General features: G+C 40.1%; 1 long non-coding RNA gene across 4 annotated transcripts; it reads left to right on the forward strand.

Moving 5' to 3' along the window:
• On the forward strand, positions 1-25,091 carry LOC111931571 (uncharacterized). 4 transcript variants are annotated; one of them, XR_015290166.1, is made up of 9 exons: positions 1-393; positions 9,659-9,828; positions 10,242-10,570; positions 14,400-14,588; positions 19,456-19,594; positions 19,675-19,864; positions 22,411-22,597; positions 22,702-22,850; positions 23,581-25,091. It is a non-coding gene; the product is annotated as an uncharacterized LOC111931571 (long non-coding RNA). The 4 variants fall into 4 exon arrangements; XR_015290169.1 differs by lacking the exons at positions 1-393; positions 9,659-9,828; positions 10,242-10,570; positions 14,400-14,588 and adding an exon at positions 18,424-18,563 and having other exon boundaries at positions 22,676-22,850; XR_015290167.1 differs by lacking the exons at positions 1-393; positions 9,659-9,828; positions 10,242-10,570; positions 14,400-14,588; positions 23,581-25,091 and adding exons at positions 18,656-19,329; positions 22,262-22,310 and having other exon boundaries at positions 19,675-19,762; positions 22,702-23,194.
• The last annotated feature ends 1,923 nt before the right edge of the window (positions 25,092-27,014 follow it).

A 27,014-nucleotide genomic window follows, 5' to 3' on the forward strand; every position in this document is an offset into this window, starting at 1 on the left:
AGGTTCCTCAGGCGGGTGGGCGGGGGCTAGGGGCTTCCAGAAGGTTCTTCATGTAGGTAAACCGAGCCCTGTACATCAGGCGGGTGAGCAGGCTGGGCTCTCGCCGCCTCGTGGCCCTTGCAGTTCCTGGCCAGTGTTTTTTCCCCCGTGTTTTGGGGACAGGGTGGGCGGGCACAGCCCCACGCCCGTGCATGGGCAGCCGTGCCCCTGAGGAGGGCCGTGCTAAGCTCACCCTGCGTGACCCCAAAAGGCTCACCCACGGCCAGGTGTTTCACTGCTTATATTTGCTTTTGGTAGCCACCAGGGGGTGACGCACTGAAATTTTAATTTCCGAATTGCAGAAATGAGGCATCGTGTTCTTTAAAGGTCAGAACTCAGGATAAAACTCTTCAGGTAGAGAAGACATTTTCTTTTGTGAGCTGGCCATGAGCAAGCTGCTCATCTGCTGCTCTCTTGGGCTGTGTTTGGAGCATACTAGACACACCTAGTTGTGAATTACCTGTGGAAGATTTCCCTCAACCAAAAACAAAAACAATGATCTGTTAGAGCTGAAACTGTGGAAAGATAGTTGTGAATTCTGGCTTTCCTGGTGTGAAGAAGAAGAAGAAAAATATTTATATACAGTTGAAGTATCCAGCTTTGCTAATATTTACAGAAATACGTTTATTTCACTCTTTTGTTTGGAAATTTTCATTCTCCTTTTTCTTTAGGAGACTAGACAAAACGAGTGAGATGTTTCTGCATGTTAACATTCACAGTCTGAAGGTGGTGTGTTGCCTCTGCCCCAGAGTAGGACTGTGGCCCTCCTTATTTCTGTGGAGATTAGAAGAGATTATTTTGGGCATTATTGGATACCCATAGTAGACAGCTAGGAAAGTAGGTTGGTGTCACACGTTCTTGGGTGCCTGCCAACAGGCGAATCCATGCCTAATTACATGGTCCATTCAGCTGCAGCTACTTCAGTATCAAACACTGTTGTTCCAATAAGTGTGAATTTCATGCAAAAGGATGTAAACATCAAACTGCAAACTAAACATGACCCTGGGCCCCAGGGATGCACCAGGGCTGAGGAGGGCACACTCCTCACCTCGATGGAGTTTTCCTTGAAAAGGAAACAAAAAAACCAAAAAATAATAATAATAAAAAAAACCCCAAAACAAACAAAAAAAAATTGGATTGTTATCGTTTGGGCTTCTAAAAAGATTCTTCATTGCACATGTGCAAATAAAATGATGGGGTACTCACAAAAACCCCAATTAGTTGATTTGGGTAGTGGTTAGATCATCATTCAAGATCTTTGCATAAACCAGAAAATTGCCTAATTTAACACAGCAGGACCTAAGGAGGGTGTGATGATTGGAGCTTAAGCAATTAGTAAGTAAGGAGTAGGAGAAAGAAGATACTACCTGAGAAGAAAACAGGATATGCAGCATAGAGGTGACTGCTGTGGTGTATCCACAGGGAAGATGGGGCTCTGACAGAGTTTCTGGGCAGTGCTTTGTCAAAATGCAGTTGCATTGCAGATGAAAGACTCCAGTGGAAATACATAAATTGGTAGAAAGGAATAACTCTTTTAACTGGTCCCTTTACTCAGTTTTGGAAGCTTAGGAGGTTTTTTGACTCTTAAGGAGTTTCACTGCTGAAAGCTCTCTAATTTCTGTGATTAGGCACAACTTAGATGGAATACACACCTTGCTTTGTGGTGTTTCTATTCCTGTCCATTACATAGGGAAGGGAAAGGGCTCCCTGCTAAAATCCAGGTGTGCAGTTTCTATTTTAATTCTCAAGTGTTTGTTTTTTTGTGCTACAATACCACTGACTTTGCTATAGTTATACATAGTTCCTTGCCCTCTGTCCAAGACATTTTTAAGTCTCCTGTTCTGTTTTAAACAGAACTGAATTGGAGAAGAAACATGCTTCTAATTCAGTCTTCTTTTTAACTTCAGTGGAGATGGAAATTGGATTTGCTCTTGAGAGGACAGTAGTAGATGGACCAGAACTACTTAATATCAGAGTCATAATTCATACCGCTCACATCTCATCTTAGAAGTACAAACTGTACTGTTCTTGAAATGTCAAAGCTTTTTCCCAATTTAAAACAGGGATTCGATCTCTTCATGTTGGAAAAAGAACTTGCTGTCTTCATTGATTTCACAATACAAAATATTCATGCAAAGCCTGATTTCTCAAAGGACTGTGAGGCAAATGTTAGCACAATAACAATAATTTAAATCAGAGGTTTTATTTCTGCTGAGTCACTTCTTTTTTATCCTGTATGTTTTTAGATAATAAAGCACTCTGTTACTAACTTTTTATATGCATTTGAAAGCATAGGAAAGATTGTTAGTAGGCTGCATTTGGGATATTTGGTTGCAGCTGTGCCAGGTTCCTAATAATAACAATTTAATTGTTACAATCAAGGACTCATCCCAGTTGCAGTGTGAACTTTAGATAGACCCAATAGCCTACTGAATTCAGTAGGAGTTTCTTTTCTAGTGAAAATTATGAAGGTTCAGAAAAGGTCATCCTCTTGTGGATCCATGTGTGCTAATTGTACTGCTTCCAATTGCTCGTCATTGCTCCCTGGCTATACTTTCTTGCCTTCACAGCTCGTTTTCCAGCTGAGCAGTCCCTGTACAGGTCTAGTTCTGCTTCAGAGGAAAATATGTTAGATTCAGTGTGAACTCAACAGCAGTGATTTTGTCAGCTCTGTCATAGCTAAGATTCTATAGCTGTGCTCGTCCCCCTGTTTTTAACTGACATAATTGTGCTGTCAAAATGTTGTTGTGTAAATCAAGCTGCAGTGTGTTTGCCACATCAGTGCTAATGTGGCTGGTCTAACACTTCCTTCTAATTACAATTTACATATTTGCAACAGTTGGCTGAGCTGCAGGAGGTGGTGAGATGGCCGAGTCATGTCGGGAGGCTGGGAAGGAGTTGGAGAGCTGGCTCCAAGCTCAGTGTGCAGTGGACACACAGCCAGACAGATCCAAACTTTCCTGCTGGCACAGGAAAGAGGGAGAGAGGGAGGAAGAGGCACCAGTGATGCAGGAGAATGAAAGCTTGCACCGGCAAGGAAAAGGCCTGGTTCTAGAAAATGGGATTCTGATTGGAAACCTGGTCTGCTGGGGGTAGATGGGCTCCATCTGTCAGAGAAGGGGAAGAGCATCATCGGTCACAGGCTTGCCAAGCTGGTGGGCAGGGCTTTAAAGTTTCTGTGGCAAGGGACCTTCAGCCCATCCCACTCCTACCAGTTGAATGCCAGGGCCAGCAGGAGATGCCCAGAGCCTGGAGAGGGGTCACATGTTGGCAGGAGAGCCACTGAAGAGAAGCACAAAGGAAATTCAGCCAGTCCAAAGCTTCACTGGGGGCTAGACTTAAATGCCTCAATGCAAATTCATGTAGCATTGGGAATAATTAGGAGGAGTTAGAAATGTGTATAGATCTGCAGGGCTGTGGAATCACAGACGTGTGAGATGGATCCTATGACTGGAATGCAAGGATTCAGGTACTTCAGGAGGGACAAGCAAGGGAGACAAGGAAGAGCTTGTGCATTACATACATTAATGTGCAGCTGGAGTGCACGGAGGTCTGCCTGGGGATGGATGAGGAGCTGGCTGAGAGCTGACGGGTCAGGATGAAAGGAGAGTAGGGATAGTGGCATTACAGGGATAACCAGGAAGACTGAGTGGAAGAGGCAGCCGCAGTCTTCATGTGTTCTTTCAACCATCCCAATATCTGTTGGAGGAACACCACAGCAGAGCAGAGGTAATCCAGGAGGTTCCTGGAATGCGCTGATGGTAACTTCATTCTCCAAGTGACAGAGGAGCCAATGAGGAGATGTGCCATGCTGGGCCTTGTTCTCACCAACAAGGAGGGGCTGGTGGGCAATGTGAAGCCCCAGGACAGCCTTGGCTGACCATGACATGCTGGAATGTTGAAGTGTTAGGGCAGTGAAAAGGGTGCACAGGAAAGTCACTGCCCCAGACTTGAGGAGAGCAGAGTTTGGCCTCTTCGGGGATCTGGTTGGTACAGAGCCATGGGATAAGGTCCTGGAGGGAAGAAGGTTCCAAGAAAGATGGTTAATAGTCAAGAATCACTTCCTACTGAGCTGACTTGACCCTATGTGGAATCCTGTGACAGAGGCAGTACAGTTTCTTAGCTACTTTCTTACTTGGCTACAGAGGTCCTGCAGAAAACTAAAAGGCCTCTAGGACAGATTATATTAATGATGGTGTCTGAGAGCTGTACTACAATACTTCCTGAAAATTTGATGTGGTACATATCAATATATGAGGCAAACACTTTATCAGGCTTATAGCAGTCCTCAAAGAGATTCATTGGAACTGGTAGGGATGGGAAGAGGTAAATACTTGCCCAGACAGGTTTTACAGTGTCTTTTGTCACATGTGGTACAGAGCAGAAAGAAGAAGCAGACATTTTTCTGTGATAACCATAGATTCTGAAATGAGAAACAGCAGGCATGGAAATTCAGCCAATAAAAGATGGGTACATCTGGCTGCTGTGGAGAGCTTTTAAGCCTTTCAGACCTGTGTCTTCATAACTAAAATGTTATCATGCATAGATGTTGTTTAGCAGAAATGTAACTCAAAGAATTTTCACTTCAATGACTGAGACTGATGTTTTCTATAGAGAATGCTTGAGTAGGTAGCACAGACTGATTCCTTTCTGCTCACCTAAAAAATCTCCAAAAGCTATACCTTGTTAAGTGACTCTCTAAATTGCAAACATCTATTACTATTAGGTTCAACAACAGATTCTTTTCTCCTTTGTTAAGCCCTTCTGAATCTCCAGCATGCAATTTTTATAAATTCTAGGCTGAGATCTTCATCAAAGCTTAGTCAGGGAACATGGTACTGACATGGCCACTGACTGCACCTCTCAATGCAGTTGTTCTGCTGAAATGAAATACCTCAGTTCCTCCACTCTGCACACCTCTCAACCCAAAAGGCAATATCCAGCTTTTATGGTTAATATAAATTACAATGTCCTTCAGACTGAAGTTGCTGAGAAATAGCTGCGAACACACATTTCCTTTAGCGTTAAATACTGTGTGGCCTATAGGTCACAGACCAGTGGCAGCTGCCTTTGTACGGCTCCTCTTGGCTCATTTTGCTTCTCCCCTTCCCTGTACTCTTCTGCTCCTGGGGAATTCAGGCAGGTGTTCCCTAAGGTGATCTTTTGGGATAAGAATGGAAGTGGTGCAGATTTTTTTGTGTCTGTCCCTTTCCTACCTTTCACCTCTTGTGTCTGAATTGCCAGCTCCATAGCATAAAAACAAGTGAAAAGGGGATACAGAAATGCTAAATGAGCATTTAGCTGTTCATTTATCATGGGTAACCTGTTTGTTTGGGGCAGACATTGTAAGATTAATTGGCAGAGAAGCATGAAGCAGAACTGGCTGGCAGGGAGCCCCATAATGCCCAGCACTATGGTCCTTTCTGCCTTGCTTGGAAGAAAACGTGGTAACTCACATTCACAGCCTTGAAATTAATCCGATTAGACACTCTTCTGAAAAAAAAAAAAAAAAAGAGGCATGCAGCTTTCCACTTGGATAAATTCAGCATGAATCTATTGTAAAGACAGCCCCTCCCATCATGCCTTGTATTTCCTCATGCTCTTGAATGAGAATAAGCTTGAAACTGTTGCAACTTTCAACTGTTCTGAAACTCTTGGAAGATAGGAAGAGGTTCTGACAGCTTGGTCTGTTTTGCTTATGCAAGTAACAGACCATCCAGGGATTAGAAGATTTATGAGAGATGAAAAAGGAGCTGTCACTGTCCTTGATGATCCCTGATGGATTTCATTCAGGTTTTCATAAGAATAAACCATCCACTCCTGTGGTGGGGGAAAGACCATTTTCCATAACTGAAACACCCCACCATCATTTTGTCCAGGCCTGTCCTCTTCCTCGGACCCATTTTAAAGCAGGTGGCTGTTCATGGGGATGTCTTCTCAGGTACAGATGTGTTATTACCACGCTTCAGGATGGACACCAGTCTTACAGTGATTTACTTTTCTTTGCAATCAAACAGAAAAGCCAGGGGTTAAGAAGAAACTTTGGTCCCACTCAATGGACTGGGAAGGACAATAACTTGAGTGAAGGCAGCACCTTTGAAACACACTCCTAAGTTAGAGTAAGCCCTGCAACAGGAGAAAATACTAAAGAATAAGAGAAAAATAATGAGATTGGGAGGGGAAATGTTGCTTTGGTATTACTGCGCTGAATATCAGTAGTGAGGCTTGCAGAACCTAATTGCAGCAAACTCGTACACAAACTCCACGTTTGAAAGCAAGTGAAAAAAAATTATTTCAAGTCAAGGGGAAGGATTCCAGACACGACTATATCTGGCAGGTTTACTGGCAGCAGAAAGATGGTGATTCTTTTACTTTATGTATGCACAGAAGTGTTAAGAAGTGGGTGTATCTGCTGGATTTCACTCCTTCCTCATTAGCTCTGCTCCTATTACAATCCCAGAAATGTAGGCCTTGGGAAGAGGTAGTGTTTGTGTTTCCTAATGCCCTCTACAGGGTCTCAGAAGTAAAACACCAGTTTAAAGTACTGAAATGTATTGTATTAAACATTATGTAACAGCAGTTTGCACGCTCTAAGGTAGAAAGCTGAAATGTTTTAATAAATACTCTGCTGAAAAATACACTGCTACCTTTCTATGGCTAAGCTGGAAAACTGCACATCTAAGTAACTTATTGATTAAAAGAGCCTTTAAATAACAACAAAACTGCACAGAAAGTAGAAACTTCTACTTTCTGTTATCAGTGGATGTGCTGCAAGCCTGACAATAGTCTGCACTTCGTGAGGCTGGAACAGGCTCAGATTGCTATTCCAGCTCTTTCTCCTGGCCTGAAAACAGAATTCTGTTTTTTTTAACATTGCCATTTGATACTATACAGTTTTTGGTAAATCACCATATTCCTATCTGTCAAACAGTGCTTTTTAGTGTGAATTTGGCTCCACTTCTGAAGAGCCAATAGCATTTGAATGCATTCCAGTTTCCATTGTAATTCATGCTCAGAAGTTTGGCCAGGCTGGAAACTTGCAGAATAGCTTGGGTTACATGAAAACAAACATTGCAGAGCTGAACACAAGGCCCTTAAAATCAATGGGAGACTTTTTCTCTTGACTGCCCTGGGTCTATAGGCCGACTGTGGTTTGCTCTCTCCTTGGCCAAAAGGTTTCAGGCAACCACTTGCACATTCTTGTTTGTGCTCACTGAGTCTCTGCTGGGCAGTTGCAGGGACAGGGCATGACTCAGCTCTGCCTCAGCATTCTCACAAGCTGCATCCTTTCTACCCAGTATAGGTAGGGCTGCTATTACTCAGTATTATTTACACCAATTTCTGTTGCAAGAGCATCTCTTTAGTGGTTTATAGCTCAAATAAAACATTTGGTCTGAAATTTATCATACTGATTTCTTTTTTTTCCCCCTGGTATATATAGGGTTTTAAAATTACTATTTTTTTGGGTAGTATTCTCTTATTTTGAAACAGAAACTTATAGTTAGAATGATGCTTCATATCAGGGAAAACTTTTTTACTCTGTAGCCAAATTCAAATGAATTTTCAGTTATCAAAAAATAAATAAATGGGAAACTCTAAGCAGTATGATGACATGTAGTCTGTCTGTGAGCACAATGCTTTTTATTGCTAAGTTCTGCTATAACATCAGAAGAGTGTTGAAAATTCACATTGGATCTGATGCCTACCTTTATGTTCTCTTATGTTTTGGACTTGAATAATGTCTGACCATTTTCAAAATGAAAATTGGTTGGTTGGTAGTTTCCTTAAGGCAGATGTTCCCTTTCTCACATAGATGAGTAACTTGTTTTTAACTCTCTCATATCAAATTTGTAATACTTCTTGTGTTTTTGGCAAAAATAGATACAGTAACTGTATTTATCATGTTGCATCATTAAGAGAATAGGCTGAAAAAATGTGACACTCTTAGACAGCTATGTATATAAATTGCTTTTGACCTATCACTTCCAGTAATCCATCCTTCTTTTAGGAAAATGGGTAGGTGCAACTTCTCTCTCAAGAAAGATTTAATGCCACAAGGGACAGGGAAACTATGAACTGGTCTGTTGCTCTTTATTCCCTGGCCAGTTTCAATCCTTAGGCTGCTCTATATTGGCTTCATTATCCTTTTACTGCCATGTATTTATCATAGGATTTATTTTTCCTTTGCATTCTTCATGAAACTGTGATAAAGAGCATATTTTACTACCTTAAGGTCTTTAGAACACACAAGATTAGAACAAGCATTTAATTCAAGATAATTTCAGAAGAGTAATTTAATTTGCAACTGTACTTTGGAAGACAGCATCATTGTATTTATTTTTTTTGTACTGTAATAAGTAAATGTGACATAAACCTTCATTTCCATGACATAACTCTCTTGAGAGTGGTATTGGAGGTAGCATTTAAATCAAAGGCGGTAATGCTCAAGTTCAAAGCTTAGATATCAGCTGTGATGTCAAACTCCTACCGACTTTGAGCGAGCTGTAGATAAATTAACCTGGAGGTTAAATTCCTGAATCTACTCCAATTTGAGTATTTTGCTGGTTTTTTATGTACTTTTTTGCCTATAATGGTGAAACTAGCTTCTAAACCAAGACTCTTGGGACTTGCGAGTTCTGTCACATTTTGCTCCTTTTATTGATACACTACTTACTGAAGAGAGCATGTATTGAGAGCTGGACTCAGCTCCTGTCCTCATCTGCAATCAGGAAGATAATAAGGTGCCTTTAAATGCTTTTCTTTCTTTACCCCTCTTCAAGATAAAAGTATCAACAGGGAATTCTATAGCAAGCTGGGCTGGTTTTGTAATTATAATGGCTGCCTGTTGAATCAGGTAAAATTAATTCACTTCAATTGCTTCTCTATTGTGGTTATTTTTAAGGATTTTTCTTCACAAAATGTGTCTTCACATGAATACATTTTAAAGGAAGTATCACAAAGCATTTTGTAGTGCAAAATGGATTTCTTTGGTGGGTGGGTGACAGCTGAATGCCACAGTGGACCATTGAATAACTGCTCACAACTAGGGGAAACCTGGTGGTCCCATTGTGGTCAATTACAGAGCTCAGGTCATTTGCAGATGAGTGGCTGAGTAAGTGATTAATCAGGCATGGCCACTGATAGTGTGGGACCTCTGTGTCTCATAGGAGACTTGAGGGCACGAAGTGGGCCCTGTCCCACTTGAATAGTTCTTCATTGTCCTGACTGGACTAACAATTAGACTTCCCTAAGCTTGTTTCCCCTTACATCAATATCAGTGGTGTTTCCTTTGTCTCTCAGTGACCTTACAATTGATGTATTCTCTGTTAGATCATGGCTAGCTGGCCAGGGCCGGGGGGGCAGTTCACTGCAGTCACCTGCCTGTTGGTTTTGCTTGATAATAATTTCCTTAGATACATCGTTACTTATTTCCATTCAATATTTTAAGTTGGGAGATCAGAAGCAGAGTTGAATGCCAGATTTTTTTACCAGTAATTAGGAAAAGATATAGAAAAAAAGAAAACTCAAGTTGATCTCACATAAGCTGTAGGATGTAAGATAGAGAGTGTGACCCTAAAGTAAGAAGTGGTTTATGTTTTCTTTATTTTTTTTTTTAAAGAAAGCTTACCAGCACAAGTTGCCATTTCAGGCTGTATTATTTTTGATGCCGCCAGATGAGTTTTTTTCCAGATTATTCAGAGATGCTGAGTTCTATGTAGCCTACAGAAAATCAGGATTTTAAGAGAAAGTTACTAATCTGATCACCCAGTCATTCACTCCAGAAGGCAGGTAATGATGGACATATTCAGTGTGTATTTGTGGTGATTCACTTTGTAATTATAGCCTCCTTAGACTGGAATAATTTTTTACCTGCAGCTTTTTCTCACCTTTGCTTCTTTCACCTACTCTGTATACAATTTTAACTGACATAGGACATAATTCTTGAATAAAAGTCCTTTTAAAACCTTTCTCTTGAAAACCAGCTTCCTTTAGGTTTGCATATTGTTCTATTGCCTAAAACATTATGGGCAAGGGTCAGTGGGAGTTGTTTGCCATTGCTGTGCAGCTTTCTGAGTCATGATTTTCTAGGCTCAAATGACTGTTCCTTCAGCAGATCTGTTTCTGTAATGCATTTTTTTAGATTTTAACCCCGTTGAGTTAAAGTCATGATTTCAACAGTTCATTCTATGTTTTTCTAACAGGGGACTTCCAAATATTCACACATGTACAAGCTGTGCTACAAGGTGTTCCTTTTGGAGAAAAACACATATATGTCTCAGGAAGAGAAAAATTTTAATCTTCGTGGACCTAGTCATGAACCTGGATATGGCAGTCAGACTGAGTTCAGTGAGTCTGAGCTGAGCTCTGCCAATCAGTTTTTAAAATTGAGACACAAAGGAATGAAAGGTATCTTCATGTTCTACACTAGGAACGATGTGTGGATGATCCCACGTGACATCTTCCAGGTTTTTCCAGCCACCTCCACCTGGCCACTATTTCACCCTGTGCGCTGACACCACAGCTGTTCTTGGTGAGCTCTGTTGTGTGGGGAACCTGAAAAGTGCAATGGTTTGGCCTTTTCTCATCTCTTACGATTCGCTTCACCTGCCTCTTCATCATTATTAATCTGAAATGCTCAGTAGAGCTGAGGACTTCAGTATGTTTACCAGGGTAAATTTGATCCAAAATGCTGCCCTGCTGTGTGATAGGAAATATATTGAAGGTGGCTAATATTCTGTTCCAGATAGCTCACAGTTCCCTCTGATTTATGTGTGGAGATTTTAAACTATCCAATGAAACATTTCTCCCACTCACTCATGGCTTCTGCTGATCTTTCAGAGTCAGTTCCCCGAATTCTTCTGTCCTTACTTACATCTGAGCTGGGCAGCATAAAACACATAAACTTCTGTTGTTGATGCTTATAATTACCTTACAGGAGAAAGAGAATTTTATGTGTATTCTCCAGGATTCCTTAAAATGTGCTGATCAGCAGATATGCATGCCTGTAAGCCAGCTCAGTAGAACAATTGTGAAATAAAAACACAGTAGTACACAAAGCAGACTTATTGTAGGTCTGGGGATTTAGAGTTTTCAAAAGCCTCTAGAGAATTTTGGAAAACTAATCCTTTAGAGAGTCAAAAAGATTTGTATGGTTAAATCCTTCAGCCATTTTGGAAAAACTTCTCATTAATGAATAAATACAGAGAAAATCAGTGTATTCACTTCCCAAAGAAAGAAAAAAAATCCAGGAAATACATAGATTTCAGATGACAACAGGAAAAACAACCTGAAAAAACTATAGATGATATAAGAAAAGAAAAGATACCCCAAAGTTAATTTTAAAATTTGTTTTACAAGACATATTTTTGGTGTTTGGATTTTTTTTTAAGCATATTTATCCTAACCGATGCCTAAATCTGGACTGAACCTGAGTGTAACTGCTGTGACTTCAGGGGTTCAAATTTTTCTCCTGAAGTTCTAGGGAAATAGACTTGGAGCTGGCTGGAGTATGTAATTCTCCATTATCCCACAGTGGATGTTGCCTTTCATCTGAATACTCTGTAACACTGTGTTGTATTCAGCACAACCACATAAATCGCTTGCTCGGGAAGCTGATGCTTGCAGAGCCTGGCTCTTGCCTGCAATCTGTTAAGCAGAGCCTCGCTCAGATCATTTGCAGTCTGATCCAGCTGTACCTTATATCCAAGAGTGGAGGATGGAGCCCTGTAGTCAGATCATAGTTGCACCAGCTCTGCTTCTCAGAGGTTCCTTCTGTCGAGGTTCTGCTTCTGTTGCTGTGCTCAGTGCTGGAGAACTGGTGTGCTCATCACTCCAGGTGCTAATGGTCAGCCCTCCTTTTATGTTGCTGCCACAGTGCTAGGAATTCTTGCACAGCTCAGATGGTGAAGCCAAAGGAACTATATGTATATGTTCTTTGAGCATTTTTTAAAGAAAACATCTGTTTTTATTGTTTGTATTCCAAGAAAGCTCTGAGGAAAACCCAAGATGTATCTTAGCCTCTCTTTCCGTGCTTTCCAAACATGTGCAATGAAATTGCTTTGTATGTTTAAATTTTGTCTCAAATACAAGGGGTTTAATTTAATTTTAAATAAAGGTCAAGTTTTCTAATGGATAAGGATGTAAGAGAAGAAAACCCAGAGAACAGGGTACCTTCCCAAGCTTTTACTCTTGAGGAAGCTATTCACCACCTCTTTTGAATTTTAAGACAGGATACCTGGCTGTAAAATGTGAAATAAAATAGGATAACTGCTGTCAGAATCCAGTAGTAATTGAAAGAAAGGAAATCTTTGAGAAAAAAAAATACGAAAGGAAAAGGAAAAGGCACTTTTAACTCTTAAAACAGGGGAGTTACAATAAAGCATGAAGTTCTTTAAGACAAGTTGCAGTTACATCAACCTGGAGCTGAGATGTTCTGAGGCCTGGAGTTTGTAAAAGGTCTCTAGGAATTGCAGGCAACAAGAAGAATGGAGAAAAAACCCAAAGATATAAATGCATCACATCACCTATCTGAGGGCTGAAGCTGAGAAAAGAATGGTTTAAATGAGAGGCACATGTTAGGACTGCAGAAGGATGTTTCAGTCTCTAGCTCAAAGGCTCATTGCACTCTGAGTGGGGGAGTGAAGGACCAGAGGGAGGTTGTGGTGTTTGAGAGATTGGAAATGAACTTTTAGATAGTGAGGGAACAACAGGAACAGAAATAGTCAGTTGGGAATTGATAGTGTGTGTTTTGAAGGTCTACAAGCGTCCCTTGTGACTAGAAGAAAGAATATAGTAGTTTCTGTGCTAAATCAGAATAGATAGAATTGGCAGTTTGGGAAAAAAGGTAAATGGTCAGTAATGAAAGCCACAAGACTGAGCCACTTGAGTGTCACAGAAGTGTCTCTGTATCTGCTCCACAATCTTCATTCTGTCTGAATATTCACTCTGCAATTAAAAGTTTCTTTAGGACCTGCGCAGCTCTAAGTCTGTAAGGTCCCACTTTCCTGTACTGAGACACCACAAGCAAAGAGACCAAGGGAATTCACTTGTTTTTACATTGCTGGGTACAGATATGGTTACAGAGCAAAATTCTACATGTGGCTGCCTAACTCCGTTGTAGGACAAATTTAGAATACAGCTTTTCACTGAGGAGATGGAGAACTTTGAATTTGTGAGAGGAAGAGGCTTAAAAATGTGTTCTGGACAATTAATTTGGTGCCTCCGTACCCTGAAAGGAGCTGTTTATCTGTGTGATAGAGACAGCAGAGGCATTACCAGTACAAAGTACCCTCCTGCATACACCAGTGCGCCTCTGCATGACTGTGCAAGTGAGTGAGAGCCTTTCTGGAGGCATGAGAGCTGAGAGTTTCCAGTTCCCTCTGCCACTGGCAGCGTCTGAGGCTGACAGAATGTTGCCAGCTAATGCCATCTGATAGTCTGGAGAGGCTCTTCAGATCAGGCACCCTACAGCCAAATAAAGGGACTGCTTTATTTTCACAGTAGTAGCTCTCAATGTATTTTCATTCATGCAGAGGGGGTAAAACTACATTAGTTATGCAAAAGAAAAAAGGGGCAAGGAGTTATTTATCTAAAATTCAAATGGCGGATTATCTGCATTACCATCTGATAATGGAGGCACACGGAATTAAAGACAATGGTACGTGCCTGTGTATGTCAGACCTTTGACTGTCTAATCCTGCCCAGTTGCTGCAGTCAGGATCACAGAGATTATTTTTGTGAGCTATTGCTCAGCAAAAGCAAAACAGATCAACCATAGTTTGTAGAATTAGATCAGCCCTGTCCTGAGGCAGCCAGTACAAAACACAAAGCTTTTGACAAAAATAGAGAGAAATATAACCAGCCTGTCCTCCTTAAATCTAAGTGAGGAAAATGCATCTGGTGTAGCCATAAAATCAGAAATGACTTGTTTTAGAAGGAAGGCAAGCATCAATTTGTCATTCTGTAGCTGTGTTTTTGCAGTGCAGAATTGCTGTAGGGATCAGAGCAGTTAGCAGTAGAGAAAGACTATTAAATGAGTCCACTCCCCTGCATTCATGGATGTAATCCCTTGATGCAAATGCATGGTTTATTAAGGTTGCAGTGTACTGGCTGTGGGAGTCAGGCTTCTAATAACATCATCCCTGGAGCTCTGGGGGAATAATGCTGCTTCTCTTTAGAGGTGAGCTGTGGGTGGTTGTGTGCCAATGCTGTACTCTGGTAAAAGAGAACTCTCTTTGCTGCTAAGAAAGGCCATTTGAAAGGAACTATGAATGTTCAGGCTAGCTGTAGGCATTAAGTGCTTTTCAGATATGTTCACTTAAGACAAGCTTAAATTCTCACAGCAAAATGTTGAATTTCAGATTCCATTCTAGTAAAATTCAGTCTGGAGGGGAAAGTTCTGTTGGATGATGTAGAAAGTCTGAAGGAGAAGAAGAGAAGATTTAAAAACTCTGGTGCTGGTGGAATCTCTATCAACTAGCTAAATAAAAGACCAAAGGAAGAGTTCTAGCAAACCAGACTGCATGCAGGGAAGAAACTTAGAGAACCAGGTAGCTTTGTATTTATTACAGATCATGTTTCAGTGAAGACTTTTGTCAAGTTCTCTGTCCTCCTTTCTTCTCTGTGGGATGCAGTGACCAACAGCAGAGTTAGAAACACAGCCATGTCCTACAGATGTCTGTGGTTGTGTCTGGGCCAGAATTTTCTTCCTGCTCCTCCTACTCCAGGCTTTTGCAGCTGCTGTGACTCCCATCCACACTAAAGACACAATGGTAGGAGCACCAGGATCCATAAGCTGCTGTGTTTGTGTAATGCAATGCACACTGAGAGCCTGAGCTCTGAAACCCAGAGACAGCACTATTGCATCAATGTCTAACTAGCATCACAAGAGTGAGCTTGCACTACACACCACATTTTTAACTCTTGTGGTAACAAAAACATTAATTTTTGTTATCACAAGAGACTCAGTTCATCATCATAAAAGTAATTCATCCTTCACTTACCTGCCAGATCCTTGGGCCTGCTTCACCTTTTTTCTGTTGTAGGAGATGATGTCTTTGCAAAGGCAAATGAAATGCAGCTGAGAATGTAATTTTGTTCACTATCTGTTACTTTACAAGCTCAGTGTAGCATAGGACAATACAGAAGAGAAGCACTGAAATTTGGATTATTGGTTTTCCCTGTATTTTTTGTTGAGGTTTCTGAAAGTTGTACTTCAAGTTTCAATTTGACTTGCTGCCAGGATCCATAAACCAGGGAAGAAAGCCCCAACACTCAGAAAACAGTTCCTAGTGAAGATGCTGAATTGGTTATTCAAAAATCAAGGCACTTAATTTTTTAAAATACCATTTTTTAAAATATCAGTCTTACTATAAAGCCTACTGCTAATTGTTCACCAATGTACAAATACACAGTGTTAGACATTTTGTCTCTGAGATAGTATCACTGAAAAGCTTTGATGTTCACCTTTTAGAAAACTACTTACAGCCATTTTCCCCCTTCCTAAAATAAATGTGAGAAGAAACATCAAATTAATCATAGGTACAAAGACTGCCTGTAGTGAGGTAGCTCATTAAGCTTCATTTTCCTGAGCTCCACATTTCTTTCAGAATTTTAATCTCCATAGTTTGTTGGTTTTTTTTTTTTGTGTGTTGGAGTGTGTGTAGTATTCTGCAACAATGGAATGCTTTGCTGGGTCATTTATCATCCTTTGCCTTGAAGGAAGGTCTATACAATTACTTTTGTGTTTGTATTACACTCTGAAGTTTTATGATCCAGAATTTGTGCAGTGGAAGATGCACACTAGAAAAGGTGCATCCTTGCTTCTGAAAGCCCTTCCTTGGAAAGTTATGTAATTACATCCCTTTCCATGAAATAAACTGTTTATTTTCACAGTGCTGCTCTTGGGCTTACAGCAAGCTGCAGGTGCAGGTTGGTGTCTTCCTGTGTTTGTGCACCCCCTGCCATGACCCAGCTGCAAGTGGCCACCCTTCTGCAGCCCCATGACAGCTCCAGTGACTTCAGCCCTTGCAGCTGCCTGCTGGGAAGGATCCTGTGGTTCAGTGACTTTGTCTTGGGAGCCACTGAACTTCGCTCAGTCTGAAGGTTCCCACATCCCATTTATTCCTCAGCTCTGGATTTTAACTAATGAGGGAAGAGGAGACGTGGAAGGGAGCCTTTGTTGGCACTAAGGGTGGACCATATGCCAAAATTTGGTAAACTGGTGTGAAAGGCAGTGATCAAGTCCAAATAGAGTCACTGTGGTGAACAAAAGCAGCTTTATTGTTTCATTAGTTGGAAATTCACACAAAATCTTTTGGATTTTTGGGTTAATTTTAAAATTGCTCTATCTCAGTTTTTCAAGTTTGATTACTTAGGTTTTGTGAGAGTAAAATTACTTTTTTTATTACTTACTTTATTACTTACTTTGGCAGTGGGATAATTGAACTGCACACACCAAATATTATTGAATCATTGCAATAGCTATAATGGCTTTGGTGGAGTTTTTTCTTCCCTATTTCAGAGTGCAATATTCCTCTCGTAATTTCTTGGCACTATGTGTGGTTCAGGAGATGTTTATCTATAGCTCTCCTGTCAGTTAATCCCTCTCCCTAGTCTAGCTGATAAGTTTTACTCTGGTGGAAATTGTGATGATACATTTTATTCTTCCGTTTCTGCTAAAAAATGTATGTTATTTATGCTCACAAAAAGGCACTTACCAATATGGATACACTCTACAGCTCTTGGAACAGCTCACACACTGCTACTGCAATACCAAATGGAGCCTGCATTCATACAGGCTATTCTAGCTGTTGTTAAGCAGAAGAAGGAGATTATTATGTTCTGTTTGAAGAAAACATTGTTTAAATTGGAAAACTTTCAGTATGTCCCTGTGTTAATGAATTTATCCAGTCTGAATTTTAGTTATGGCTTCTTTGATGTACCTTCATGTAAGGCTTCTTCCACAGTACCTGTGAAGCAATCCCATTCAGTATCTCAGACATGAACACAGACAGGAACTTCCTGACAGAGTGACTGACTTCTGCTGGTAAACTTTGAAAAGTATATTGTTGAGCTGCAATTCTCCAGACACTGTTATTTTACTTTTTCTCCCCTCACTTTGTTTTTTTTTAGTTGTCAAATAGATTTTCAGGGTGATGAGATTCATTGTTTCAGAATTCAGAGGCTCCTGTTTTTTCAGAACCACTGAGGTTGGTATGGCACAAGAATGTGGTTTCAGGTGAGGAGAATAAGCAGCAGGAAGAAATTTCAAGTAATTATACAGGTTTCATATTAGCTACCATAATAATAAAACAAAAACCTCTGAGTCTCAGCAAAGAGACAAAATTGTTTCTAAACTGAGAATAGCTCAAATTTTGCATAGCATGTCAGGTGCTCTCTTGGACTCTGGTCATTTGACAACCAGATTATGAACTTGTAGAAAATAAAAGTTTGTTTTAGTAGTGTGTATTTCATGCTTTTACTGAGCTTTTTATTCTATACTGCATGTAAGAGAGACATAGATTTTTTGCAATATAGTAACAGATGACAACTCCAGTCCAATAATTTTAACAAAATCTGTTACCCGAGGTAAGTGTTTTATATGTCTGTGGGAGCAGCTGTAATAATTACTTAGTTGTTTACCTTGATGTAGTGCAGAAAAGAGGGAAGGCCAAATTATAGCAGATGTGGAAGTTTTAATTACAAGGAAATCAAACAAGGGCTTCAATTTTTGGTTTAAGATGCTGCCAAAGTTTTCTGCAGAGGCTCTGCTGAGTCAGTCATGTTTCAGAGGAAGTCTTGTGCTGTCCTTGCACGCATTACATTTTGTCTGAACAGAACATGCTTTTCTGGCAAGACTCTCCTTCCCCCTGTCCTTAATGATTTCAAGAAGAGCAATGGAAGCTTTGCTTTGAGGCCTCATTTAGCTCAGCACCTTCTCTGTCCAATTAGCAAATATTCTGTGTCACTGATTTTAAGAATTAGCGTGACAGTAGTTCTCTAACTAATTACAGCCTAGTGTCTCCATCTTGAAGAATATTAATTTCCAGTTATCAGGATATATTATATGGAAATGCTAACAAGAAGAATTAGCTTGAATTCTGATGCAACTGCTCTTTAAATGAGGACCAAGTGTTGCAGGTCTTGTCCTACTGTTCCCATCTTATCACTGACATTGATATATTCATGTTGCTTAAACTGAATCGCTGCATGTGCACCTTAAATGCACATTGTGCATCAGGGTTCTTGAGTGGGTTCCTTAGTGTGGGTTTGGGTACATACACATAATTAGAGCAGCTGGAAGCCTTTGTTTGCAGGTTAAGGAATTCACCTGGATCCCAAATCAAGCCTCCAAGCACCTCTGTCCCATTCAGGGGTTGATTTACTCTGCTTGGTGTCTCAGTTTCCCTCTGCAGGATGAGGGTAGAATAAATCCACCTGTAAGATGTGAGAAGTGCAAGGGCAGTAAATGCTTCAGCAGACAGGAGCAGTGATCCTGATTTCACAGCCCCCCTAATTACACTGTGAGGACTCAGCCTTTTTTTTTTTTTGATGTAGCAGCATGTGATGGTGGATGCCATTGATTTAGTAATCCCACCTGTAGTATAAGCTCTTCATTTCTGGTGCTTTCATCCCTACCATTCCACTGACACAGGATGGTGTTCTGTGTTTAACTGTAGCAATATGAATCTCATAAGCTTGCAGTTAAGATAAAAATTATTGTCTTTCTAGAACAGATGAAATGTCTTGGGTACTGGGGGCAAGAAAACTTGTATCATAACTTTATTTTATTCCTTAATAAGGAGAAAGCGAAATCGAATGATCTCAGGGCTGAGCTCCCTTAAAGCTTATGAGACTACTGCATTTGAAACAGAAAAAATGTTTTATTTTTGTTTATTCTTGCTTTCCAATTTTGTTCAAGCATTTTAAGAACTAGGAAGTGTTTATTTAAGTACTCAGTATCTTCACTTTACATTTCAGAATATATGTCTTCCTGGTTTTGGGTTTTTAGGGTTTTTTTCCCCTGGTTTACACAGGTCATCTGCAAAAAGTGTGATTAAATTATTCATCTGAGAATGATCCTCCTTCATGTATTGGTGCCTTTTCTTTCCCTGTAAATATGGACTTATTAATTTATTTGTGTTACCTTTTCATCCTATACCCACAGCTGCTTTAATTTCTTAAAGTTGCTTTATAGTCACACCTTTGTCTACCTGAGTGCATTTACACCTTCAATGGTGAACTCACCCACTAAATTAACTCCATACAAAAACCTCAAATAAGCTACAGGTGAAAATTTCTGGTTTCAAATATATTTAAACAAACAAACCAACATACCTACTGAACTGCTTGCTTTCCTGCAGAGAGCAATGTGGCTTGAAAAGTAATGTGTGTTTTACTGTTTCTACTCTGCAGAGCACATGTGGGATACAGGCAGAATCTGAGGTACACTGAACATATTCGCAGCTCTCTGTGCAAAGGAAGTGTGCCATCAGCCTGTTCATCATCATGTCATCAGGTTCTCCTCTATGCTCACAGCTGATTCCAATGGATAGTAAGTGCTGGCTTCAAAGCTGACTTCTCAATCACAAAAATACTGCTGTCCTTGCATCTAATTGTTCTCACATAATGCAGGCTCCCTCCTCCCAGAACTCAATTTCACTGCCACTGAACCAGTGATAAAACCTGAGCACTGACAGATGAACAACTGGTGTTCTTGAAGGTAAACAAAGAACCTTATCACTTGGCTGCTGCAGATTGTGACAGGGAGATGAGGGCCGGGTAGTGAAGATTCAAGATGAGAAATTGCAACAAAGGGGGAAACGTAAGTCTCTATACTGATAATGAAACTACTTAATAGTTCTGATTTACACAGGACTTTGAGCTAGTAATCTCCCAAAATTATCACATTTATTTACACTTCCTAACTGCTTAAGCAACACAAGAACTAACACTGTTTTTCATTTTTACCTTATATTAGCTTGGATATTTTTACCTAAGGGATATAACTGCAGAGAATTTGACAAGGATAGACAAGAATTCTAGCTTATACTGTATGAAGGGCTTGTATTTAATGCTCCCAGCTATCTCCTTTGCTCAGCAGGTCACAGGTGTTAAAACTGGAGCATTTGAATGCAAGCTACTTTGCTTTCTAATGAGGTTGGCCTATCCTTTGTCTCTCGGTTTTTGTTCATAATTTCTCCAGTCCTAGAGAATATATAATATTGATGGTCAGATCTGAGGCACTGGCAGTGCTAGCTATGATATTAGGTATTTTTTCTGTTTACCAGTATGCCGTGGTTTAGCCTGTCCAGGTACTTGTGTTTGTGCTCTCCACAGAGCTAATTGTGTTTCTTGAAAATTCACTCCTGTGCAACTCAGTTTGTAGTTTTATATTTGCCTAATAGGACTCCTCATTTCTCTCAAATACAAAATCTGTGCTCAGCTGCTGCTTAATCCCGTTCCTGTTTGTGTTTTGGTGCCATTTGCAGCTCTGAGGAAAAAAAGATAAGAGTAAGTGTGAATCCCTCCTGAGTGCACTGGGGGCTCAAAAATCTGTGTAGCTGGTAAAGTGCTCTCGAATAGTTACTGCTACAGGATTGATATCCTGCCCAGTGCCAGGGAATAGAGATGACAGCTGTCACCTGGTAGGGCTGCCACTCCCTAGGGAACCTGCAGTGAGTAACTCCATTAAAGAATTGTACCATGTCTACTAGATTTTACATTATGAAGCTATTTATCATGAAGAGCATTATTTCTTGGCCAAGGAAGGATAAATTAAATGATGCATATCCAGAGCTTAGAAATTTCTCTGTGAAATTGAAAAAAGGCAGAGATATTTCTCATGAGGGAAAGGGAAGAGTTTTAATCGCATTCACAGCTATCACTTAAGGAATGTGAGTTGTTGCTAAGATGCTCATAGGTAAGATAACAAACTGCATCCCCATGTTGTATTCCAATTCCACTTGTTGCATTTCCACAGCCTGTCCCTGAATTTATTTTCTGACCTGCTGTTTGTATGAAAAAAGCTAAGGGAGAGTAGAGCATTAAAACTGTGTCCTCCATTTTAACAAAATGCAGGACAGTTGTGCCATTAGCACGGGCTGTATCCTCAAGCCATTGCATGAGACTTCTGATGCCAGGATGAGCATGCAGCATTGCTGTAATTGAGCCCATCACTGCATACACCTGAAAGACTTCAGTGTTCCTTTGGAACACCTCATATTGTCTTTACAGTGAGCGGCTTTCTGCTGCTGTTAATTAACGTGGTTTAAACCTCCTTGTCTGGCAAATAGAGCAGTGTGAATAGGGCTGGCTGCAGGTATTGGTAGATAATGCACTTTTTGTTTGTTGCTGCTGTTAGAGGTGAAAGGGACTTGTGACCCGTTCCCTTGAGAAAAGAAATAGTTTGCTAAGCCTGAAGTTATGGAGGCTTATTTAGCATTTGCTTAAAGCTGTGCCAGCCTCTGGCTGGGGCAGAGGTCTGGACCTTAGAGAAACATTTTACCTTGTAAAGAAAGGTCAGCATTAACTTCATGTGGCTTTCAATTAACAAACTTTTATTAATTGTACTCAGTATGTAAGTATGGGACAGTTGGCACTGCTACCCATGGTTGAAATTTTTCTTTAATGTTTTGGGAAAAATCTCATCCTTGTATGAGACTCAGTACATGTAGAAGCTGTGTGCTGCTTTATTATATTTTTATATGTATTGCTTATATATTTATATGCTTTATCATTTAAATTCTTAAAAAGCTTGTTTACATTGGTAAAGGTGTTTTTGAGGTAATAGCTGGCCAGTTCATGTCAGGAACATTGAGGTCTCTTTCATTCTGTTCTTTATGCCTCCTATATTAAAAAAGCACTGTTATACTAAAGTGAATGAGCTTTGTGCTGCATGGATTACAAGGTGCTAAAGGGCAAATGCATTGTCCAATTCTGCCCTTTTGAATGTTCTTTAGGATAGTCCTCAGGTTCATAATTGTGTTCTATTAAATAACTTTTTGTTTGCTTGTTTAAAATAATTATGCTTTTATGTAGTGAGTGGATCATCAGACTAAACAATGAAAAAGAATGGACTTTTTTCATATTCAGCTCTTTTTCATGGGGTATTTGTGAGCCTATCTGTACAAGCTTAATCATGCCTTAACCTACTTTTTTGCATTCACTGTGAAATAAGGTTCATAGAGGCTTATGATTGCAACCTTTATTTTGAATCAAGGGGAAGAGGAAAACACACCTTGCAAATACTGCTTTGAGACAGTCAGATGGTGCGTTCTCCCTAGTTACACAGACAAACCCTGTCTAGCTCTTGGCAGTGTGTATGACTGTACTAGCAAATTTAAGGATACAAAATAATCACTATTTCAGATGCCTGACCAGATTAGAATCACTTTCAAGATGCATTGTCACATTGTGAGCTGGTTAAAATGTTACCTGAGTACAGTAAGGAAAAGAGACCTGGATTACAAGCAGAATTCAAAATTCTCAGGTTGGTGATCATTCTTGCATCGGGGCTTTCTTGGAGAAGTGATTCCTGCAGCACTGAGTAATGGTGGTGAGTTCTGTCCCATTGAGAATATGAATGTGGGTCCTGGGATGGTTCCAGATTTTGAAGTCTTATCTCCTAGGACAGTAATTCCTATGTCTTCTTTCACCTAGGATGTCTCTTTTTCTGGGATGTTTCAGTGCAAGAAATAAAAGTCATCTGGAGAACTCAGTATTTATGTAGACCCTAAATGGGATTACCTGTGATTGGCCTGCCACCGTGGGGAATATTCCCGGATGATAGACAAGCAATGTTGTCCCAGGTAGCACAGAACAATCCTACTTCACTTGGCTGCTTCTAGACCTTCTTTTTCACCTTCATTCTTCCCTTTTTGATTTGCAAATGAGATGGGGATGAAGGTCAATAGGGCTTTTCTTAGTTTGTTATGGGCTTCTTTTCCTTCCCCTCTCAATGCATTCTTAAACTACTTCTGCATCCATACCCTGAAAAACTGTGAAAATTAAGTCAAAATACCTACTTGATCTTCTTCTGTTATGAAAAGAAGTGTTTGAAAAAATTTCTTGTATATGCATGGGACTTTTGTTTCACCTAAATTTCTTCCTGCCTCTCCAGAAAGGGGCAAATAAATTTGATGCTTGAAATTAATCTTTCCTGTTTTGCTAAATGGAAATTCAGCTTTTGCACTCACTCTCCAGTTAGTTAACACCTTAGGAAATGATGCCATTCTCACTAATGGATTGTTTATTTTGAATTATTCTCAAAGACACTCTGTCATTCTTGGATAGAAATGTTCTGCATAGCAGTACATTTAGTGTGAAATACTTGACATTTTAAAATTTGTTTGAAAAGGGAAATGGATTAAAAAGTTAATCTGTTACAGTTATTTCCATGATGAAAAATGCAGGAGGTCTTGGGTTCCCATTTTCAGGTCAGGAGAAATTTTAACTTTTACAAATCAAAATAAAAGGGATTTCTACATAATGCATGAATGATGTATTTTGTTGTCCTTTCCTAACTTCTCTTTACTGCAGGTGCGGGAGAAGAAGGAATAGGCACATGGGGATGCTTGAAGGATTAATAAAATCGTAGAGAGACTTTTACTTCCACGGTAGATCCTCAGTTTGAATCCAGCAGAACCTGTCAGTTCTGAGCACCTGCTTGGTGCTCTTTTGGTCATCACCAGCTCTCTTTATCAGAAGTTGATGACACCACAATGAACATCAACTTGAGCTTAAGACAAATTGAAAAAATTGGTTAGTTTATGAAGATTCTTCATCTGAAGACCTAGTGAGTTTGTGATATAACCTGGGGAGAGAAGTATCTTTTAGGACTGAAGGGGCTGCTCAGTTTCAGCGGCTGTGGAATACAATCCTTGCAATAAACTGAGACTATTTTAGGTTGAGTTAGGCTGAGTCTTTGTCCCCTTTGCTCCTTGGAAGGCTGCCTCAGATTTCTCTGATGGCCTTCTTTCCTGTCTGCTTTGGGATGATTTTCTAGACCCAGGAGCATCTCTGTCCTGCAGGGCAGACTTGGGACACATCACAACAGTTTGCACACGGTTTGAATAGCGCAGTCCAGTGTCAGTAGCAAATGCTCTGGTCACTTAAAAGCAGACTCTTGACCCTCTGTGATTAAAAATAATCTGTAAGTGACTCCAGTACTTGGAGTTCCCTTCTGCTTTAGAAAAGCAGAGGAAGAAAACGCATGTTTCTTGTTTTGTTTTGTTTTGAAAACATTATGCCTTTGTAATAGGTGTGACTTAGGAATTAGTTTTGAGTTGTTTGACCTCTGCTTAAATTCAAAATTAGAGTGTGGACATTTCTCAAAACAAAACCACCCAACAAAGAAAATGTTTAAGAAATCAGAAACCATTTAAGAAACCATTTGATGGATTTTAAATTTTATTTTTCTGCTTTGACAACTATTGTGTTAGGGATCATTTCAATTCTGTTTAGAAGAAGTTCAGTTCTAAAGGATAGTTGTAAGATAGCTTTGTGTTTCCCAGGGGTTGGGAATCATGCATCTAATTTTTCAAATGAATGACAAGACTTGGATGGAGTGTGTACTCTTGGAACAAAACTGTCTTGTTAAAAACCACTGTGTTTAGACAGCTTGCAGCAACAGGAGATTAAATTGCTGGATTTGCCTTTTACATAGTTTGATTGATGAGAAAACTCTGCTGCAGTATTCATTGTTTATCAAATGCCACTCGGCTAGCGGCACTAACAAAAACAAATATTTATTGGGTGCAAGATTAAAAAATGATATTGCAGAAATATGTGAGCAGTTTCTGTAAAGATTTCTATACCTCTAGGGGCAAAAAGTTAAGATGTGCTGAAACAATGATGTCAGGCACTGTGCAGCATAACCAGGGAGACATCAGGCACTGCCACCTTCACAGGGAAGAGGTTCTAGTTGGTGATCTCTTACTGAGGGACATTGCAGCTATAACCTGTATGTGTTTATAACATCAAATGCTTTCCCTAAGTGCCTTCTCTTCCCCTCCTACTCCTTTCAAAAATAAAACAAGCCCGCGCCTTGATGGATGTTCTGTTGGTGTCACTCTTTGCATGTAGCTTGCTCTGTGAGAGGTTACACCTGTGCATTACAACTGATACCCACCCAGCTGCAGCACTTTTTTATCCACAAGAGGCAATGGAAGCTTATCCATACAATTATCTGCTTTAGGCACTTGAATGTGTTGTTTTGATTAGGGCGGTGCTGTGGGCTGTGTTATCGGAGTGAGTGGGAACCTGAAGTTGGCTTATCACAGTGGTAACCATTTGGGAAAAACATAGTTCTCATATGGTGACAAGCAAATTTGATATGCTGTCTATACCCCTATGTGCAGAAGAGGATTGGTTTTTAGTATTTTTGTGTATGTGCATAAGAGCAGACTTGGGATTCCATTTCCTCTGTAACTGCACACCATGAATAATTAACAGTTATTACCTGCTTATTTGCAGGGGATCCTCTGTGTGTTTGTAGTTTGGGTTTTCTTTTTTTTTTTTTTTTTTTTTTTTTTAAGTTGCTTAGCTAAATATGGTGTTTGTAAGAAATCTCATATTAGCTATAGGTTAATGTAATGTGAAAGACATGCTGGGCAAACATCCCCCAGCCAGTCTGGAAACAGCTCTGATCTGTGAAGTGTTACCTTGGCTAGTTTAAATAATTTCCCAGGGAGTCAGTTTGAATGCTGTTCTTTTATTGGTTTATTATTTTTCAGAATGTAATTCTTAATACATTTGTATTCATGGCAATGGACAGTAAGTAATTTAACACCTGCTATCTACAATCTCTGTCAGCAAATGGCCTTCTCCTAGTGGGATTTATAGTTACATTGTCGCGTTTCAAAGGTGGAGAATTCAAATTCTGTTTGCTATGAGCAGAGTTATGTCTTGTATTTTCTTTCTCTCTGCCTTTTAGTCTGGCCTTAAACTAACACTGCTTCTTTTATTCCAAAACAGAGAGAAAACCTGATCCTTGAAGGGTTGCAATTATTTTATCCTGTCAAGGTGTTTTTTCTCTCTAAAATAGGAAAAGGTAGGAGTGTGGGGAAGAAAACTAAGCAAAAATTAACCCTTGTGCCACCTTACTTACAGTGAATATTTTGTAGGCTTATTGTCTACAATAAGACATTATTGTGTTGTCTTATTGATTTTTGAGGAAGAGCTTGTGTGGGGCAAAACTGAAGTGTGAAGATGTAATCCCTAGAGGTAAGGGCTGTATATGTGTGCCTGCACAGTTCCTATTGGTAGATCTGACTTAAGGTCTTTTGCATTGCCTTTCTGTTCTGTTACAACTTCCAGTTCTGGTTTAATTTAATAATTGTAGAGAAAGTGTAAAATGAGAGGGGAGAATGAGTTTTTGTGTTTTGCTTGTTTGTTTTTGGGTTTCAGTTTGGGTATTCGGTTTTGGCTGTTTTTAAGAGATAAAGGTATCTCTTAATAGCTCTCATTTGCAATAAGTGAATGAAGCCTTTGTGACTGATTCATTTGGTTGTTTGGGGGTTTTTTTCCTATTTTTGTAGTACCTATTCTGTAGAAAGAGTACATCATGAGAGGATGGTAAGCTGCCTAAGGAGGAGCAGTTGTGCACAGTGCCTGGGTGGAACACTGGCCATACAGGAGGATTGCAACAGGTGGGATGTTTCTCACAGGAGCTGTGGATAAATTTGAGCTTGGGGAGAATAGATGCTTCTGCAGGAGACAGCCTGCAGCCTCACAGGAGCAGTTGGATGGAGCAGCTGAGGAGATGGGACTGAGCTGGGGAGTCAGGTTGTTGTCAGATCTAGTGGGAAAAGAAGACTTTAAAAGACCTCAGAGAGCTGCATGTCAGCGGCATCCTGCGTTCCATAAGTACACCAGAAAAGACTGGTTTGGATACTGGAGTCCCCCATCCCTTTTAACTGTGATCCTTTGGCAAGGTAGGCCATGGCAGGGAGTTGGTGTTACTTGTTATTTAC

This window comes from Cyanistes caeruleus, chromosome 8, assembly GCF_971803275.1.
Source record: "Cyanistes caeruleus chromosome 8, bCyaCae1.hap1.1, whole genome shotgun sequence".
Taxonomy (NCBI): domain Eukaryota; kingdom Metazoa; phylum Chordata; class Aves; order Passeriformes; family Paridae; genus Cyanistes; species Cyanistes caeruleus.